The sequence below is a fragment of the Abramis brama genome, assembly GCF_963993115.1.
Source record: "Abramis brama genome assembly, chromosome: 14".
NCBI classification, from domain to species: Eukaryota; Metazoa; Chordata; class Actinopteri; order Cypriniformes; family Leuciscidae; genus Abramis; species Abramis brama.
The window spans coordinates 19102980-19121370 of record NC_139976.1 but is presented as its reverse complement, the minus strand read 5'-3'; the positions used below and the strand labels follow the sequence as shown (position 1 = coordinate 19121370).

Below are 18391 nucleotides of genomic sequence, written 5' to 3'. Positions count from 1 at the left end.
CTGTTCTATGACTGTCTTGTTACACCGTTACAGTTTTTCTGAATTGCAAAACACACACTAAATCCCATTCTCTGAACCAAATTCTCAATAGTCTAAACGAATTTGTCGAATAAATCATTCTTTCTGTAAAACATTAAACAAGTTCAGGTAGTTAAAACACTGTTTGCAAATCTAGTGGTTTATTACTATTTACTATTTTATTATTATTCATCACTCTTTTTTCAAAACTCTAAACACATTCTCACTCACTAAAACACATTTTGCACTGTGATGCACTTATGTTTCAAAATGCTTAACACAGTCAGGTGAAAGTTAAACACAACTGCAACACAGTTGTCATTGTTTACACACAACAACTCAAATTTGTTCACACTTTTTTCTAATGATGTGACCAAACCAACTGTACAATACAAGTCAATTCAGAGTCCCAAAATGTTGCACTGCATGTTGTTACCAACAATGGATGGAAACAATATAAGAGGGATAGAAGGAAGGGGATGAGGACGAGGAAGAGCAAGATGTGGAGAATGTTGTCAAGGCTGGATCTGCTTTAGGGTTTTCCCCTTTGTCTCTAGAGAGTTGACATGGTCAGACCAACATGAAGACATGATGCTGAAGCAGAATACAGTTTTTTTCCAATTGCTAACACACAATTTTGCAAACTAGGCTGGTTTTATCAAAATACTTAACAAAATTCACAAAACCACACACCTAAACGGCAAAATACCTATATATCCTGCAAAATGAAGCACTGCAACCAAAACTATAGCATAATCAAAACCAAACTTTTGCACGAAATGGCACACACTTCATTCATATTACCAGATTTTTGTCTAACCAACACTGTTGGGTATAATGAAAAGCACTCTCATCTTTAGTATGCTTTGCCATAATACTAAAATAGTTCAAATTGTAGAAAATTATTCGTTCACATGCACAGAAATAAGTATATGAGGGAGCTTGTGTCAGAAATTATTTACGACCCCCCTGATTTATGGTTTTATGACAGGACATGTCCATATATGGGGTTTTATGACCAACAGGTGGTATGTGACATTTGACCCTGTGTGCTTCCGGTGGGTTTATGGTTGTGTGTTTATGACTGCAATCTGCTTGTGTGACAAGGAGGTGAATGTTTTTCAGGGGTTGTTTTTATTTATAGCAGGACAATGTTCACAGAACAATGAAATTATGAACATGAAGAGATATGTCATGGATTTGATTTTCAGATTCCACTGCAGCGTCCAATGTCTGTGGGGCGAGAATGAAAACGGGGGAAGGAGATTAAGAAATAGCATTGACGACAAATAAAGCATATAAAATAACAGATATATGAAATAAGATGTTAATTTTTTTAAGTATAAGTATTTTAAAGTAAGTTTTAAACATGTGTTGAACTTACCATAATGAGGTGATCCTAATGCGTCTAAATGTTGAAGTCCACAGTTCATTGAATCTTTCTGAGAGAATGAAACGGGTTTAAGAAATAGCAATGATGACAAATAAAAACATGTAAAATAACAGATATATGAGATAAGAATACAATTAAGCATTGTAAAGTTAGTTTTAATCATTTAAACACCATGTTGAAATGAACTTTATCCTCGATGAGATTAAGAAATAAATCCATTAGGCTATTGTTAAATAAAATAAAAACATATAAAATATATATGGGGTAAGAATACAATTATTAATTATTTTTAAACCAGACTCGAAGTGAACTCCACGGCTCAAACTGACAGGCGAGCGCGCTGCCCATCGTGGATTTTTTTCCAGAAAGTAGCCTACAGGAATATACTGTGAATTAACAGCGCTTAAAGTCGACACTCAGAGACTGTGTCACTATTCCCTACATTAGTTCACTAATATAGTCCACTTGACTGAGTGAATCATTTCATAGTTAATTCAGTTAATATTCAAAGTTAATTCATTAATTCAGATGCTGATGAACAAGAAGAACAGAAAAAAAGAGGAAACCAACTGAAGAGAAAAGAAGACATTACATCTCTGAAGATCTCAGCAGAGGAGGATTAAACAAATCCACAAACAGCATTACCAATTTCACTTATTACTAACCAGACTGACTTTATTTCTTTCAGACGTCTACAGAAGTTCCTAAGGTGGCAGAGGTTTAGATGTCATTTTATTTTCATTGGATGTCACAACGATGATGATCAGTGTTTGCTTTAGTTGGGCTCTTGACCCTTGACTTTTGAACATTAGTTTTTCTTTGGCTGTGATAGATGTGTCTTTAAAATACATTTGCTATGGCAAAAAACATAATTATTTTATCTATGTGAACATTTACACACCTTACAGTTTCAATTTCAGATGGGTGTTATTAGTGTGTCTTTTGTTTTTAAGGACATTACCTGTCACATCTAACAAGACAAACCAGACATGAACACGTCTTGTTAGATGTGACAGGTAATGTCCTGAAAAACAAAAGACACACTAATAACACCCATCTGAAATTGAAACTGTAAGGTGTGTAAATGTTCACATAGATAAAATAATTATGTGTTTGACTTTAAAGGGGACATATCATGCCAAATGCACTTTTTTAGCCCTTAAATGCATTTTGTTGTATATTTGGAGTGTTTAGAAGTACAGAAAATATGAAATTATTCTCTTCAGGTGCTTCGTTGATATCTTTATATTCTGTTTTGGTCATATTTTTCAACCTGTTCCGATTTTTCTGTTATCTATGACGTTTTTTTGAACTATTACGTCACAGTATTTGCAGCGGAACTGCCAAATAAGGACATTGACTTCCGGCCCAACACTTCGAGCAATCCGCCATTTTTATTTCTCGCTGCAATTTTGTAGTCCAAGCTAAAGGATGCAGATTCAGAAGTTACGAGAGGGTAAGTTAAAATGTTCGGTTGTTGGATGTAGTAACCCACACGCTTCATTACACCGTCTAATGTAGATGAACTGCCGCGCGTGACAGGGCGCATGTTTAACTGAAAGAACCGGTCGCGCGCGCGCTCACTCTCTCTCTTCAGAGCCAGGCGAAAGTGTAACGTTAAACAAGACATCACCGTCTCCAAACTAGACGCTGTCTTGCTCTCTCTCCCTCGCACATATTAATCAAAATAAATCGACACGGTGGTAAAAGGTCGGAAGACCAAAGTTTCATGTGTAAATACAGTACACACCATTGCAATACATCCATATGAAGACGTTGTTCTACAGGTTCGTCGTCTTCATTTTCATCTCGCTCCGGCTCCGACTCTGGCTCGAACATGTAAGGCTGGCTGGACAAGTCTTCCGTTGTTGACATTTTGTTAATAACGTGTGAATAAAAAGTTTCTGTGCCGCTAGATAATCGTATCTCTGCTATCAAACTACAAAAATGGCCGAACGGGGTGGAGTTGAACCGCTGCAACATGGAGAGGGGGCGGGGTATGAAGTGTCTCAATTGTATTTAAAGAGACCGCACCAAAACGAGTTGCTCTCAGACGCACATCAGAAAAGGGGTAGAAAAGGGGCCTGTGGAGCTATAATAATGAGGAATTCAGACCCAAGCATTGCAGTTCCGCTTTATATAGACTACAAATGTATGATTTATATGTAAAAAGGAACAATTTAAAAGCATGATATGTCTCCTTTAATGAAGTATCTGTAGTGAAACAGGTTCTGTGTGAAGAACAGGTGATGGAGCTTCAGTAGATGAACAGCTGATCTTTGTTTGTTTCCACTGTGAACTTTCACACTTTTACACGTCACTGTTGCAATGGACTTTGCAAAATAAAGAATGAAATTAAAGCTTCTGTGTCTTTAAATAAACAACAGAGCTTCAAATATAAATAAAACAACAACAAGGATTTACAGTATAAAAAGTGGGGGAAAAAAATGCTGTTGCCGGTTTTCTTCTCTCCATCACAAGTTCGATCCAACCACAACATCCTCCCTGAAACAAGATGACAAACTTTACAGCCGCATAGTTAATATTGCTTTATCTTAAAGAGTTTTTGCTGTTTTTATTTAATCTGCACTGTAAACACTTTTTAGTTAACTTTACTCAATGTCTTAATTTAATGTAAAATCTATCTGTACTATTCACATATGCCGTTTTTAATCCGAAAACCCAAGTTCAGATTAATTGATTGATTGGTTTGAGTGACATTTTATCAAGCATGATTTTTGCTGTTTTTTATTTATTTATTTTTCTTCACTTTTCTAAAGCCAAAATAGTACAATTATAATACATTGTGATTATAATACATGATACATTTTTTTGTCAAGTTGGCTCCATTAATTCCTGTTGTTTCCAATAACATTGAATCTCTCATAAAACTCTATTAAATGAATTCATAGAGCTCAGAACACGTCCTGCAATTATATTCAGATTAACCAAAATGTTGCATTTTATTTCTATGAATAATTTACATTTGCATTAAAATATGTTGTCTTATTGATAACACAGATGGGCTTAAATGGCACACATGTAAATGTATAAGCTCACTTCAGACTTTATCTGTGTCTCATTTCGAAGGCCGAGTCCTCCGGAGGTTTCATTTGTCATGTCATTGAAGCTGCTTCATTTCAGTAAACTGACCATTACAAAGTCATTAATAAATTACAACAATCTATGCTTTATTAGGAATAACTGTCACTTTTATAATGTTATGAAATAAGAAATCCTTTATGACATATGTGGCCGACAAATGTTACCTCTGGAGGAAGAAGCCTTTAAAATGAGACACAGATATTATGTGTGCGATTAAAGAAGTCCTTCAGATTCACCTGAGCCAGATTAAACAGGTCAAATCAGGGTTCCTTCAAGTGTTCACAAGAACAATGAAAACATGCAGTGCTTTAATGCAAGTGAATCCAGTCAATCTGGTTTTTCTGTTTAATGCAGGAGCAGATCATTCACAATCACTTAAGGCTTTTATTTACTATTGTATAACTTATGAGAGTAATATCTTCTGTGTGTTTCTGGCTTATCTAGATATTAAAAATGCTCTGAGCATAAACTTTTTAAAATCCTTAATATTTTCTGGTTGTCAAAACTCTAATTGATCTCAATCTATAAAATCACAGTGATCAACCATGATCAAAAATACAAAACATCACCCATATAAATACATTAAACAAAAAATGAGATCAGTGAATCTGAAACCTCTATATAATGATTGTGACCATTAACAAACGGCCACTGTCATCTGATCCTGTTTTCTTTCAGCTTTTTTTTTTTTTTGCCATAGCAAATGTATTTTAAAGACACATCTATCACAGCCAAAGAAAAACTAATGTTCAAAAGTCAAGGGTCAAGAGCCCAACTAAAGCAAACACTGATCACCATCATGGTGACATCCAATGAAAATAAAATGACATCTAAACCTCTGCCACCTTAGGAACTTCTGTAGACGTCTGACAGAAATAAAGTCAGTCAAATCAAATCAAATCAAGTATATTTGTATAGCGCTTTTCACAATACAGATTGTATCAAAGCAGCTTCACAGTATTAAATTAAAATAAAATAATACAACAAAGTTTGTTTCTAGTGGAATTTATTGATTGATAAAATAAAATAAAATATCCCCCAAATATCCCCAACTGAGCAAGCCAAAGGCAACAGTGGCAAGGAACCGAAAAAACTCCATCAAGTGACCTAATGGTGTCTTAAAACTCCATCAGGTGACCTAATGGAGAAAAAAAAAAAACCTTGGGAGAACCCAGGCTCAGTCGGGGGCCAGTTCTCCTCTGGCATTTATGAACTAGAGGCCGGATTGTAGTTTGAACTGTAAGATTAAAAATATTATATGAATGCCTGGCCGAAAAGATGCGTCTATTCCAGAGTTTCGGAGCCAAATGTGAAAATGCTCTCCCTCCTTTGGTTGATCTGGATATCCTAGGTATGACCAAAAGCCTTGAATTTATTGATCTTAAAGAGCGCGATGGATTATAGGGCGATAGAAGATCCGTTAAATAGACTGGAGCTAAGCCGTTTAGGGCTTTATAAGTCAGTAGCAATACCTTGTAATTAATACGGAACTTTATAGGCAACCAATGCAGTGATGATAAAATCGGTGTTATATGATCATATTTTCTTGATCTAGTAAGAACTCTAGCGGCTGCATTTTGGACTAACTGTAGCTTGTTTATTGAGGATGCAGGACAACCAGCTAATAAAGCATTACAGTAATCTAGTCTCGAGGTCATGAATGCATGAACTAACTTTTCTGCATCAGAAACTGATAGCATATTACGTAGCTTAGCAATGTTTCTAAGGTGGAAAAAGGCTGTTTTTGTAACATATGAAATATGATTTTCAAAAGACAGGTTACAATCGAGTATAACACCCAGGTCTTTTACTGTAGAGGATAAAGTAACAGGACATCCTACGATGTCAAAGTTGTATTGTGAGAGGTTCTGTGGGTGGTTTTTTGAACCGATAAGTATTACCTCTGTCTTGTCTGGATTTAATAAAAGAAAATTACGCGTCATCCAATCTTTTATATCTTTAACACACTCTGTCAATTTGGATAATTTAGCGTTTTCATCCGGCCGTGATGAAATATATATTTGAGTGTCATCAGCATAACAATGGAAACTAATTCCATGTTTCCTTATAATATTTCCAAGTGGCATCATATATATTGAGAATAATAGAAGGCCCAACACAGATCCCTGCGGCACTCCATAGTTTACTGAAGTTATGATCGATTTTTCTCCATTCAAATAGACAAAATGGTAGCGGTCAGATAAGTATGATCTAAACCAGCTTAATGCTTGTCCTTGAACACCAGTATAATTTTGTAGTCGATCTAAGAGTATTGTGTGATCTATAGTATCGAGCGCAGCACTTAGATCAAGTAAAACTAGTATTGAGATGCAGCCTTGGTCAGAAGCTAAAAGTAAATCATTTGTGATTTTAACGAGCGCAGTTTCAGTGCTATGATGCGGCCTGAATCCTGACTGAAACTTTTCATAGATATCATTTTCTTGCAAGAAAGAGCCCAGTTGAGCGGACACAACTTTTTCTAGTATTTTAGACATAAATGGAAGATTTGAAATGGGTCTATAATTTGCTAGATTATTATGATCTAATTGTGGTTTCTTAATGTGAGGTTTTATAACTGCCAGTTTAAATGTTCTTGGAACATGACCTAAAGATAAAGATGAGTTAATAATATTGAGGAGAGGCTCTTCCACTACAGGTAACACTTCTTTCAGTAGTTTAGTTGGTATAGGATCTAATAAACATGTTGTTGTTTTAGATGAAGTGATAAGTTTATTTAACTCTTTTTGTTCTATAGTTGTAAAGCACTGTAATTGTTCTTGCGGGGGGGATAATTGAGGCTGAATTATAAGGCGCGATTGAGGATTGAACGTTTACAATTGTGGTTCTGATGTTTTCTATTTTTTCAGTGAAGAAGTTCATGAAATCATTACTACTAAACTGTAACGGGATATTTTGTTCGGGTGACGTCTGTTTATTTGTTAGTCTAGCCACGGTGTTAAATAAAAACCTTGGATTGTTTTGGTTATTTTCTATTAGTTTGCGGAGGTGCTCAGCCCTGGCCGCTTTTAGGGCCTTTTTATAACGTGACATACTGTCTTTCCACGCGATTCTAAAGACCTCTAAATTAGTTTGTTTCCATTTACGCTCTAAATTACGGGTTTCTCTCTTTAGAACATGCGTAGTATTATTGTACCATGGTGCTTTAATTTTCTCTCTGACCTTTTTTAATTTAATGGGTGCAACAACATCCAATGTTCTAGAGAGAATGGTGCTCATAGTGCTAGTTAGTTCTTCTAGTTCATCTGTTTGTTTGGGTTCAGGCAGCAGCTGAGACAGATTAGATAAGCAATTTGAGAAATTATCTATGGTGGATGGAAGGATTGATCTGCCTGGTCGATAACGCGGCGCAGCATGACATATTACAGCAGTACGTAATATGCAAGTTACCAAGTAATGGTCAGTGACATCATCACTTTGTGGAATGATATCTATATCGGTTGGATCGGTTCCATATGATATAATTAAATCGAGTGTATGATTAAGACGATGAGTTGGTCCGGTGACGTTTTGCTTGACCCCAAAGGAATTTAATAAATCTATAAACGCAGCCCCTAACGCATCATTTAAATGATCTACGTGTATGTTAAAATCTCCAACAATTAATGCTTTATCGACATTGACCGATTAGATCTGAGAGAAAATCTGCAAACTCTTTTAGGAAATCAGCGTAAGGCCCAGGCGGTCTATATACGGTAGCCAAGGCTAGAGATAATATGGATTTTTTTCTAACATCTAAGAGCGTAACATTTAGTACAAGTACTTCAAACGAAATAAACTTATAACCCGTTTTCTGAGTAACATTGAGAATATCTCTATAGATTGTTGCAACACCGCCGCCACGACCAATCAGACGGGGCTCATGCTTATAGGAGTATCCAGATGGAGTAGACTCATTTAGACCGAAATAATCATTTGGTTTAAGCCAGGTTTCAGTAAGGCAAAGTACATCGAAGCTATTATCTGTGACTATTTCATTTACAATAACTGCCTTAGTTGTGAGTGATCTAATGTTTAGAAAACCTAGCTTTAAAAATTGTTTTTGTTTACTAATAGCAACATTTTCTGTTTTAATAACAATTAGATTTTTCCTAGATCCTGCAGTAGAATTATTATTTGATCTCACTAAACGAGGAATAGACACAGTTTCTATGCAATGTTCTACACTAGTATTTATATCATTTAAATTGGTGCAGGAGAGACTATGATTTGGACTTTTGGTTACTAGTCATCTAATGGTATTTAACATTTTGGAGATGTTATCCGACAGAAGATCCACTCCGAATCTACTTGGGTGTAAGCCATCGGCACGGAAAAGCCTAGGACGCTCCCAAAACAGATTCCAATTATTTACAAAGAGCAGTTTCTGCTCATTGCACCATGACATTAACCATTCATTTAGCGCGAATAGTCTACTTAACTTTTCATGTCCTAGTCGGTACGTGGGAAGCTGTCCTGACACAATGATCGTTATTTCAGGCGATGTGCTGCGTACCGTATCGATCAGATTCCTGAAGTCTTTCTTCAGAACTTCCGTCTGGCGCAGCCTGATGTCGTTCACTCCCGCGTGCAGGACCACAGTTCCGACGCGCTCGTCACCGTTCAGAATCTCGGGAACGCGAGCAGCGATTTCAGAAACACAAGCACCAGGAAAGCAGTGACTGTGCACCTTACTTTTACCTAACGTAGCGTGTACGTGCCGAACGATGGAATCGCCGATGATCGCCTATGAGGTTTGAGCAGTACCCAGACAGCATGGTAACATTGATTCAATATTGAGTTTTGATCCAAACCATCATTTTGGTTGACATCAAAATTTCAATGTTTAAAGTGTGTTGGATCAGCATTGAAATGTTGATGAAAGTGAACAGCACACATGGGTGAAGACAGTGACATTGAACTAACAGTGAGTCTTAGTTTATGAGCACAATATCTTGCAGGCATGTATCTATGCAAAACACTACTGGGTGTTTCCCAATCAGTGGGGCGTTTCAGTTCATGATGGGCACTTTCAATGGTGTTACCTCATTTGCTCTAATACACTGGGGGTTTGGTTTAGGGGTGGGCCCTCATGATTTTAGCAAGTCTTTTGAAAAATGGTTGAAAAACACCAATTGTAGTTTGAAAATTGGCACTAATTGGTATACGCCCATTTTGGTTTTGCATGTGGGCTTCTCAGTAGTTAATTGATGCTTCCTTATTAGAGAGAAAACACAAGGTGCATCCTATACGGAAGTCTTGTGTGTTTGACATGCATGAACTCTCCGAGTTTCAAACAATGGTGCATATAATGTATTTCTGTTTTTAGCATGCTTTTTACTTGCATTTTATTTATTGTTACTAAATCTACTAACATACATTAATTTTCAAAGTAAGTAAAGTGTTGAAATAAATCGCACAGATAGCATGGGAACTTACAATGTTGAGTTTTGATCCAAACCATAATTTGGGTTGAGATTGACATTTCAGTGTTTAAAGTGTGTTGGATCAGCATTGAAATTTTAATGAAAACCAACAGCACACATGGGTGGAGACAGTGACATTGAACTAACAGTGATTTGTAGTTGATGAGCACAAGATCATTCAGGCATGTATCTCTGCAGAACACTAGTGGGTGTTTCTCTATCAGTGGGGCGTTTTCAAACCACAATGGGCATTTTCAACCGCTTTACCTGGGGCATGTTCAAGTTCAAAACGGTGCGCAACGTTTTGCTACGGTTTCCGGGTTGAACATCATGTTTCCTGGAAACGGCGTGCACCGGTGTGCAACGGGGTTTGAGATACGTTTTCTCTTGTTTGGTGGGTGTGTCAGAACTAAAGTCCAATCAGCAGCAACATGTATATAAAGCAAGTGGTATTAAAGTGAACTCGCAAAATGGGTTCAAGGAAAGTAATTTACAAATTTGTTTGATGCAGTTCGCTATACGCAACAACTGAGGATATTAGAAGACATGTTTGTCGAAAGTTTTATTGTAAAAAATATAGGATATCAACATAATGATGTAGTTGTTTATATTTTTAGCTTCATTGCAAGTATAGAAATAAACTGGTAATTAAGTGTTTTTCCTAAAAATGAGAAAGAAAATACAGGGTATTAAAACAGTATGAACTACAAATAAAGTCAGTATGTGAGGCTAAATAGATGTGTTTTAGTCTGAATTAGGTGTGTGCTTCCATTTCAGTTTCAGCAATCCCTTCACTCGATTGGGATGTTCTCTTTTGTTCTGGGCGGCAAGTGCAGTTACTGTAACATCGGGCATATTTTGTAGTATTAAACACATATTTATACCGACTTCATCAGGCTCCGAAAATTCTTCACAAAGAACACAAAGAATGGCCTTCTCAGCTGCCATAGTCGCAACTCTTGCGTCATCAGAACAGTGTGTTCAACGCATCACCGTTTCTGTTTAAAAAACGTTGTGCAACGTTTTGTGAGGGCTGAACGCAGCCCTGATTTGCTCTAATCCATTGGGGGCTTGGTTTAGGGGTGGGGTGGTTTAGCAAGTCTGTTGAAAAATGGTTGAAAAACATTTATTGTAGTTTGAAATTGGCCACTGATTGGTAAACGCCCATTTTGGTTTTGCATGCGCACTTCTCAGTAGTGTAACGCTTCCTCATTAGAGAGAAAACATAGGTGCATCCTAATACAGAAGTCTTGTTTGTTGAAGCACCTGACATACTTACATGACTTCTCTAGCACAGTTTCAAACAATGGTGCATCTACATACTTAAAAAATGCACATTGCTTTAGTAAAGTTTATTACGAATTTCCTGAATAAAGTTCTAACGTCATTTAACACATTTCTTTAAGTGCAGGAGACATGAACATAAGCAAGAAAGTTACACTGCAAACATAGCCCATGTCTTGCATCCATCAGTGTTTGCATGCAGAGCACATTGCTCCTTTAGTAGGAATGAAGGCTGACGAAGATGGACAATAAAAAAAAAAGCACCCCCCTCCAGATAATGCTGACATTGATTATACACCGAGTTGTTGTCGACAGCATAATCACCTGACCTGGGACTTGATGATATCCTGTGCCTTATCACTGCTTAATCAGGTAATCATTCATATTCCTGAATCTGTATTAAATTTGAGAAATGTAACTGATTTCCAATCAGTTTAGCTTGATTCCACTGAAACACAATAACAAAAAACATCTTGTGTTTATTAAGAAAGTGACTGACATGGCTATTTTGTTATATTTAAAGAGATTAAGGTCTACATAAGGTGAATCTGCAACTTTAAAGGGATGGTTCAGCCCGAAATGAAAATTCTGTCATCATTTACTCACCCTCAAGTTGTTCCAAACCTGTATGAATTTCTTTCTTCTGCTGCACACAAAAGAAGATAGAGTGAAGAATGTTGGCATCCAGACAGTTGATGGTAGCCATTGACTTCCATGGTATTTATTTTCTACTATGGAAATCAATGGCCACCGTCAACTTTCTGGTTACCAACATTCTTTAAAATATCTTATTTTGTGTTCAACAGAAGAAAGAAACTCATACAGGTTTGGAACAACTTGAGGGTGAGTAAATGATGACAGAATTTTCATTTCGGGCTGAACCATCCCTTTAAAGAAATTTTCATTGAAAAAACCTAAGTTCTTTTATTTTACAAGATAAACTTGTTACTTGAACGCTATGTAGTTTCACAGAAAATGAACTGAGATATAGTTAATGGCTATAGCTCATAAGTGTTTGTTCCTCTTCATGAAGTCATGAGTTTAGCTCCAACACCTGCATGGAAGTTTCCATTGATCCTAATGACCTTGATTAGCTTGATTAGCTGCTTCAGGTGTGTTTAATTAGGGCTGGCGATAAAATCGGACACCCCTGCCATAGTGATTTCTTTTGATATTGAAGCATTAATAGATTTTAGAAAAATAAATGAAATACTCAGAATTTAACAATACTTTAATCATAGTTAGAATATTTTGTGTTCAGCAACTTTTTTTAAAAAGTGAATCGTATTGTGTTTAGTATATTAACATTCTTGAATGTGGCAACTGAATTGACTTGTTCTCGAGTAACATCATGCTTTCTTTTTCAGATTTCAGAGAACCCAAAGGAAGAGGCAGTAGTCTGATGTATGACAGATTTTTAAAAACCTGAACCGTTGGACCACCTGTAGTTATGACATCAGACTTCTGAAGCCAATTTTATTTTTAAAGGTTGAAATGCTTTTGTCCTATTTCTCCCCCTTTCTTTTTTAAAGAATGATCTTTTAATATATTTTTGTCATTGATTGATTGAATAAAATAAATTAACTCAACTGCTGGAAATGTGTCATTTATATTTTAAAAGGTTTTTGCCAAATTTTTGGTCAGGAATTTGTTGACGCATCATTGAAGTGTAGTTGAAATATTAATGTTGTTTCAACATTAACTTAGTACATCAGATGGCAACATTGGTTCACATTCCTTTTCAGTTGTATTTTCTGTGTTTCAACAGAATCAACATCACATCGTAACATTGATCAAACCATATTACCAAAGGTTATTTCTGTTAATTTCAGTGTTGATTCAACAGCAGTGATGTAGATTCAACATCATAGTGTAACGTTGATTCAATATTACCTTTGATTATTTGTGTTAATTTCAGTATTGATTCAGCATCGGTGATGTACAATCAATCATAGTGTAATGTTGATTCAGTAGCATTACTATTGATTTTTTGTTCAACAGTTTCAACATTAACTGAGGGTGCAAAAGTGATGTTGATAAAAAATCACTTTGTAATGTTGAATCAATACTATTACCGTTATTACCGTTTTTGGTTGAAATCTCAACATTGCTTCAGCATTAACTGAGGGTGCAAGAGTGATGCAAAAACAACATCACTTTGTAATGTTGAAGCAATATTAACACCATTGATTTGTGATTGAAATCTGAACATTATTTCAATATTAACCGAGGGTGCAAAAGTGACATTGAAACAACATCACTTTGTAATGTTGAAGCAATATTAACACCATTGATTTGTGATTGAAATCTGAACATTATTTCAATATTAACCGAGGGTGCAAAAGTTATGTTGAAACAACATCACTTTTTAATGTTGAAGCAATATTAACACTATTGATTTGTGGTTGAAATCTGAACATTATTTCAATATTAACTGAGGGTGCAAGAGTGATGGTAAAACAACATCACTTTCTAACGTCATTTCAATGTAATCAGCGTTGACGCATCAACACTGACTCAACATTGTTTCAATGGTTACATGTTATCTGGGTAGTGCTTCTCAGTGAGGAAAAGTAGAAAATGTTCGTTGTAAGTGAGTTTAAAGGGAAAAATCAAGAATTATAAATCAAATCGATAGAGCTCCAAAGACAACAACGCGTTCAGACGCGACGCATACGCATTCGAATTCGAACAGGAAGTACTCTACTAACACTCTAATGAGAGTTGTTTCCTGGTCAGTCTGGTTAGTAATAAGTGAAATTGGTAATGCTGTTTGTGGAGTTGTTTAATCCTCCTCTGCTGAGATCTTCAGAGATGTAATGTCTTCTTTTCTCTTCAGTTGGTTTCCTCTTTTTTTCTGTTCTTCTTGTTCATCAGCATCTGAATTAATGAATTAACTTCGAATATTAACTGAATTAACTATGAAATGATTCACTCAGTCAAGTGGACTATATTAGTAAACTAATGTAGGGAATAGTGACACAGTCTCTGAGTGTCGACTTTAAGCGCTGTTAATTCACAGTATATTCCTGTAGGCTACTTTCTGGAAAAAAATCCACGATGGGCAGCGCGCTCGCCTGTCAGTTTGAGCCGTGGAGTTCACTTCGAGTCTGGTTTAAAAATAATTAATAATTGTATTCTTACCCCATATATATTTTATATGTTTTTATTTTATTTAACAATAGCCTAATGGATTTATTTCTTAATCTCATCGAGGATAAAGTTCATTTCAACATGGTGTTTAAATGATTAAAACTAACTTTACAATGCTTAATTGTATTCTTATCTCATTTATCTGTTATTTTACATGTTTTTATTTGTCATCATTGCTATTTCTCATTCTCTCAGAAAGATTCAATGAACTGTGGACTTTGAACAGATAGACGCATTAGGATCACCTCATTATGGTAAGTTCAACACATGTTTAAAACTTACTTTAAAATACTTATACTTAAAAAAATTAACATCTTATTTCATATATCTGTTATTTTATATGCTTTATTTGTCATCAATGCTATTTCTTAATTTCATTCCCAACAACACAAGACCCAACTCCTGTTACAGGAGGAGGCAGTGAATTTGTCAAACGTGCCCATTGAGTACCTCGATCTGAAGGAGGTGTTCAGTAAGTCCCGTGCTGCTTCTCTTCCTCTGCATCGTCCCTATGACTGTGCTATAGATTTACTCCCAGGTAAGTCTTCACCTAAAGGCAAGTTATACTCGCTTTCTGCTCCAGAAAGGGAGGCCATGGAGAAATGTGTTTCTGATTCTATGGCATCCGGGTTCATCCGTCCTTCCTCTTCTCCAGTGGGGGTGGGGTTCTTTTTTGTGGGGAAGAAGGATGGTTCTCTGTGACCCTGTATTGACTACCGAGGGTTGAACAACATCACGGTAAAGAGTACTTACCCTTTGCCCTTGATTTCTTAAGCTTTCGAGGGGTTGCATGGAGCCTCTGTCTTCACAAAATTGGATTTACGCAATGCTTATCATTTGGTTCGCATCAGGAAGGGGGATGAATGGAAAACCACATTTAAAGGGATAGTTCACTTTGAAATTAAATTTTGGTATGTTTTAGCTTACCTCAAGGGCATCCAAGATGTAGGTGTCTTTGTTTCCGCAGTAGTTTCAATTTTGATATTTTTAAGTCAAACCGTTCTTGTCTGTCAGTCATATAATGCAGGTCTATGGTCACCACCTCAAAGAGCATGCACAGAGAAGTCCAAATTAAACAATTCCCCATCGTAAGTACACACTGATGGCACAAAACTAGCGGTTTGTGTGAGAAAACGAACAGTATCTGCATACTATGTTTCTTTTGCAGGTGTACCAGGCCGACCTGCTTCGAGACCTGAATGAGGGCAAGTCAAAAGAGTCAAAGAGTTGCGCCAGGCCACAGACTTGTCTCTCCGGGCCGCCAAGGAGACGGCCACAGCCATCAGTCATTATATGGCAGCCCTGGGGGCTATTGAGAGGCATTTCTGGCTCAATTTATCTGAGCTGAAAATGTGAAAGATAAATCTTTTTTGTTAGATGCTCCACTATCCTCTACCTTCTGGCCTCTTCGGTAATTCCATAAATACTGTCGTCGAGAGATTTTAGGAGGCTAAAAAGCAAGCGGCAGCGTTTCAACGCTACTTCATTGCCAAGCTAAGCTCAGAACTCGGGGTTGCTGGTTGGGAGCAGCACCAGCCATCTCCTCGTATAGAGAACAACAAAAAGAGAGTGTTGCATGGTGCTTCGGGGCACAGTGGTTCCAGTGAGTTCAAGTCTGCCTGGGTTGAACTCACTTGAGCTGAATAATGATACTAAATAATGGTACTATAATAATTGTTACTGTGGCAAGCAGGGAACAGTGGGAACAAAGCGAGGCCAGTGGCATGAGTGCTAAAGTCTTCAGTCTCACAGAGGAGCTCCGGAAGGACAAAAGGAGGAGTGAAGACAGTGCAAGATAAGAGAGCATCAGGCCTGGACTATTTATGTTGTGTTTTATTATGTTTGTATGCGGCAGTCGTCTGTGAAGGGCTGCCGCTTTACTTTCATTTTGTTGTTTGTTTACTGTATTGTTATGAATATAAGACAATGTTTTTTTCTTGGAAATACATCTGAAAAAATGGGGTCATCTTATATTCGCCGTCTAAACTTTTACTTGTCAATAATACACTGGCAACAATGGGGAGTGCCAAATACGTGTAAAACGAGTTTTTCCCCTGCAGGACTGATAAACGCAGTGGAGTCATCAAACAACTATCATTAAGCAGCCAAGAAATACAGTGTGTCAGAGAGTAATGTTAGAAGCCCAAAAAGACAGTCTTAAAAATGCTAACAGTCAAAGAAAAGCATACCACGGTACTAAAAGCAGCTGCTTCGAAGAAACTGACAGGCAAGTGTGCCAGTATGTAGCTGAAAAAAGAAGCGAGGGGCTGCCCATAACCAGAGCTATCCAGCTGAAGGCACTAGAAATCGCCAAAGAGCTGAACATACCCACCAGCGAGGCAACTCATTTCTTATTTCAGCTATGTATGCTACTGACACACATGCCTGTCAGCTCTGGGTCAGACTCGAACAACGTTACTCTCCTCGAAGGAGGCAGTGCAGCCTAATTTTCATCCCCAGAGGACCCTAGCCTGCCCTCCGATGCAGTGATCGACATCCGGTTCTCTGCGGGAGCCCTGAATGAGATCCACAGCCTGCGATGGAAAAGAGGAGTGGGAGGGCCACAGGGATTCACTCGGCGGGGGAGCTCCCACCGTAATCCTCAGGTCACCCTGTGTGTTAACTTAAAATGGCCTTCTGTTGTGCAGAAGAACAAGATCGGGGCATAACAGAGGGGACTCCACCTCTTTTGAGGTATCTCAGTCTCGACCTCAACATCGCGATGGTCATCTTGACGCAGTGGGTGCATGATTTATCAACGAATGCCACCTCAGCGTGCTTCCGGCCCAGACACGTCAGGCAGAGATTGTGGCCATCAGACGGGGCCAGGAAACGACTGCATCCAGAAACACACAGGTGGAATGACATATTTAAAAAGATGCAACGTCACACCCGTGTTTACTATTTTAGAGAAATTGCTCTTTCGATGTTGAAGCGCTCAGGTGAACAGCCGCTGCACTTAACCATGCACACACTCAGCAACCGCGACCTCCGCTGGAACACATAAACAGGCTTCCCTCTTGTTCCGTAGACACACTGAACAATGATTGAGAGCAGAGTGAAGACAAACGTCCGCTCGGCTCTGAAACGAAGGCTTAATGCGAGTATTCGCACGCTGCCTTATATACCCGGAAGCGGGGGAGCGACTTGCAATGCAAATCTCACTCTCCAATATGCATTGGTTTGTTCTGTTACCACTCGAAGGTGGCTGGGCTCTCAGGCGAGATCCCAATTTGTCAGTTCAGTTCTGACGTAACATCAAACTTGACTGGCTGAAAAGGAACCTTTAAATCAGGGTTCACCAATCTCGGTCCTGGAGGGCCGCTGTCCTGCAGAGTTTAGCTCCAACCCCAATTAAACACACCTGAACCAGCTAATCAAGGTCTCACTAGGCATACTAGAAACTTTCAAACAGGTGTGTTGGAGCTGGTTGGAGCTAAACTCTGCAGGGACAGCGGCCCTCCAGGACCGAGATTGGTGAACCCTGCTTTAAATCATGCAAAATTATGTTTTAGTTTTTTTATGTAAAAATGCAGAAAGTTTTCTATGATGGTTAGGTTTAGGGTAGGGTTAGGATGTAGTGATGCTGTTGAGAGGGATTTTGAGCCATTCCTCTTCCAGAGAAGTGGCCAGTTCACTATGTGATGCTGGTGGAGGAAAAATTTTCTAACTTATAATTTACTAATTTACTATAATTTACATTTATGCCTTTGGCAGATGCTTTTATCCCAAGCGACTTACATTGCATTTCAAGGTACACATTTACATTGGCTTGCTCCTCCAAAATACCAAAAAGTTGGCTATGACAGTTACTCCTGTTGAATATGGTTCGTCTTACATGGTGGTAAACCGACATTACCCTGGATACCATAGCTCTCTCGCTACACCACAAAGACTTGCTGTCCTGGTCACAGATGAGCCAGAGACGCACACCAACAATTTTTTCCTCTTTTGAATTCTTATATTTCTAATTATATGGTGTGGATTGCAATATCTTACAGCTGTGCCATTGCTC

The 18391-nt window shown here is 37.8% G+C and overlaps 1 long non-coding RNA gene across 1 annotated transcript; it reads right to left on the bottom strand.

Annotated features, from left to right (window-relative positions):
* Nucleotides 1-142: 142 nt before the first annotated feature.
* LOC311096428 lies at nt 143-14983 on the bottom strand. The gene is made up of 3 exons (XR_014609027.1): nt 14827-14983; nt 1403-1460; nt 143-1251 (listed from the first exon to the last, which is right to left on the bottom strand). It is a non-coding gene; the product is annotated as an uncharacterized lncRNA (long non-coding RNA).
* Nucleotides 14984-18391: the final 3408 nt, after the last annotated feature.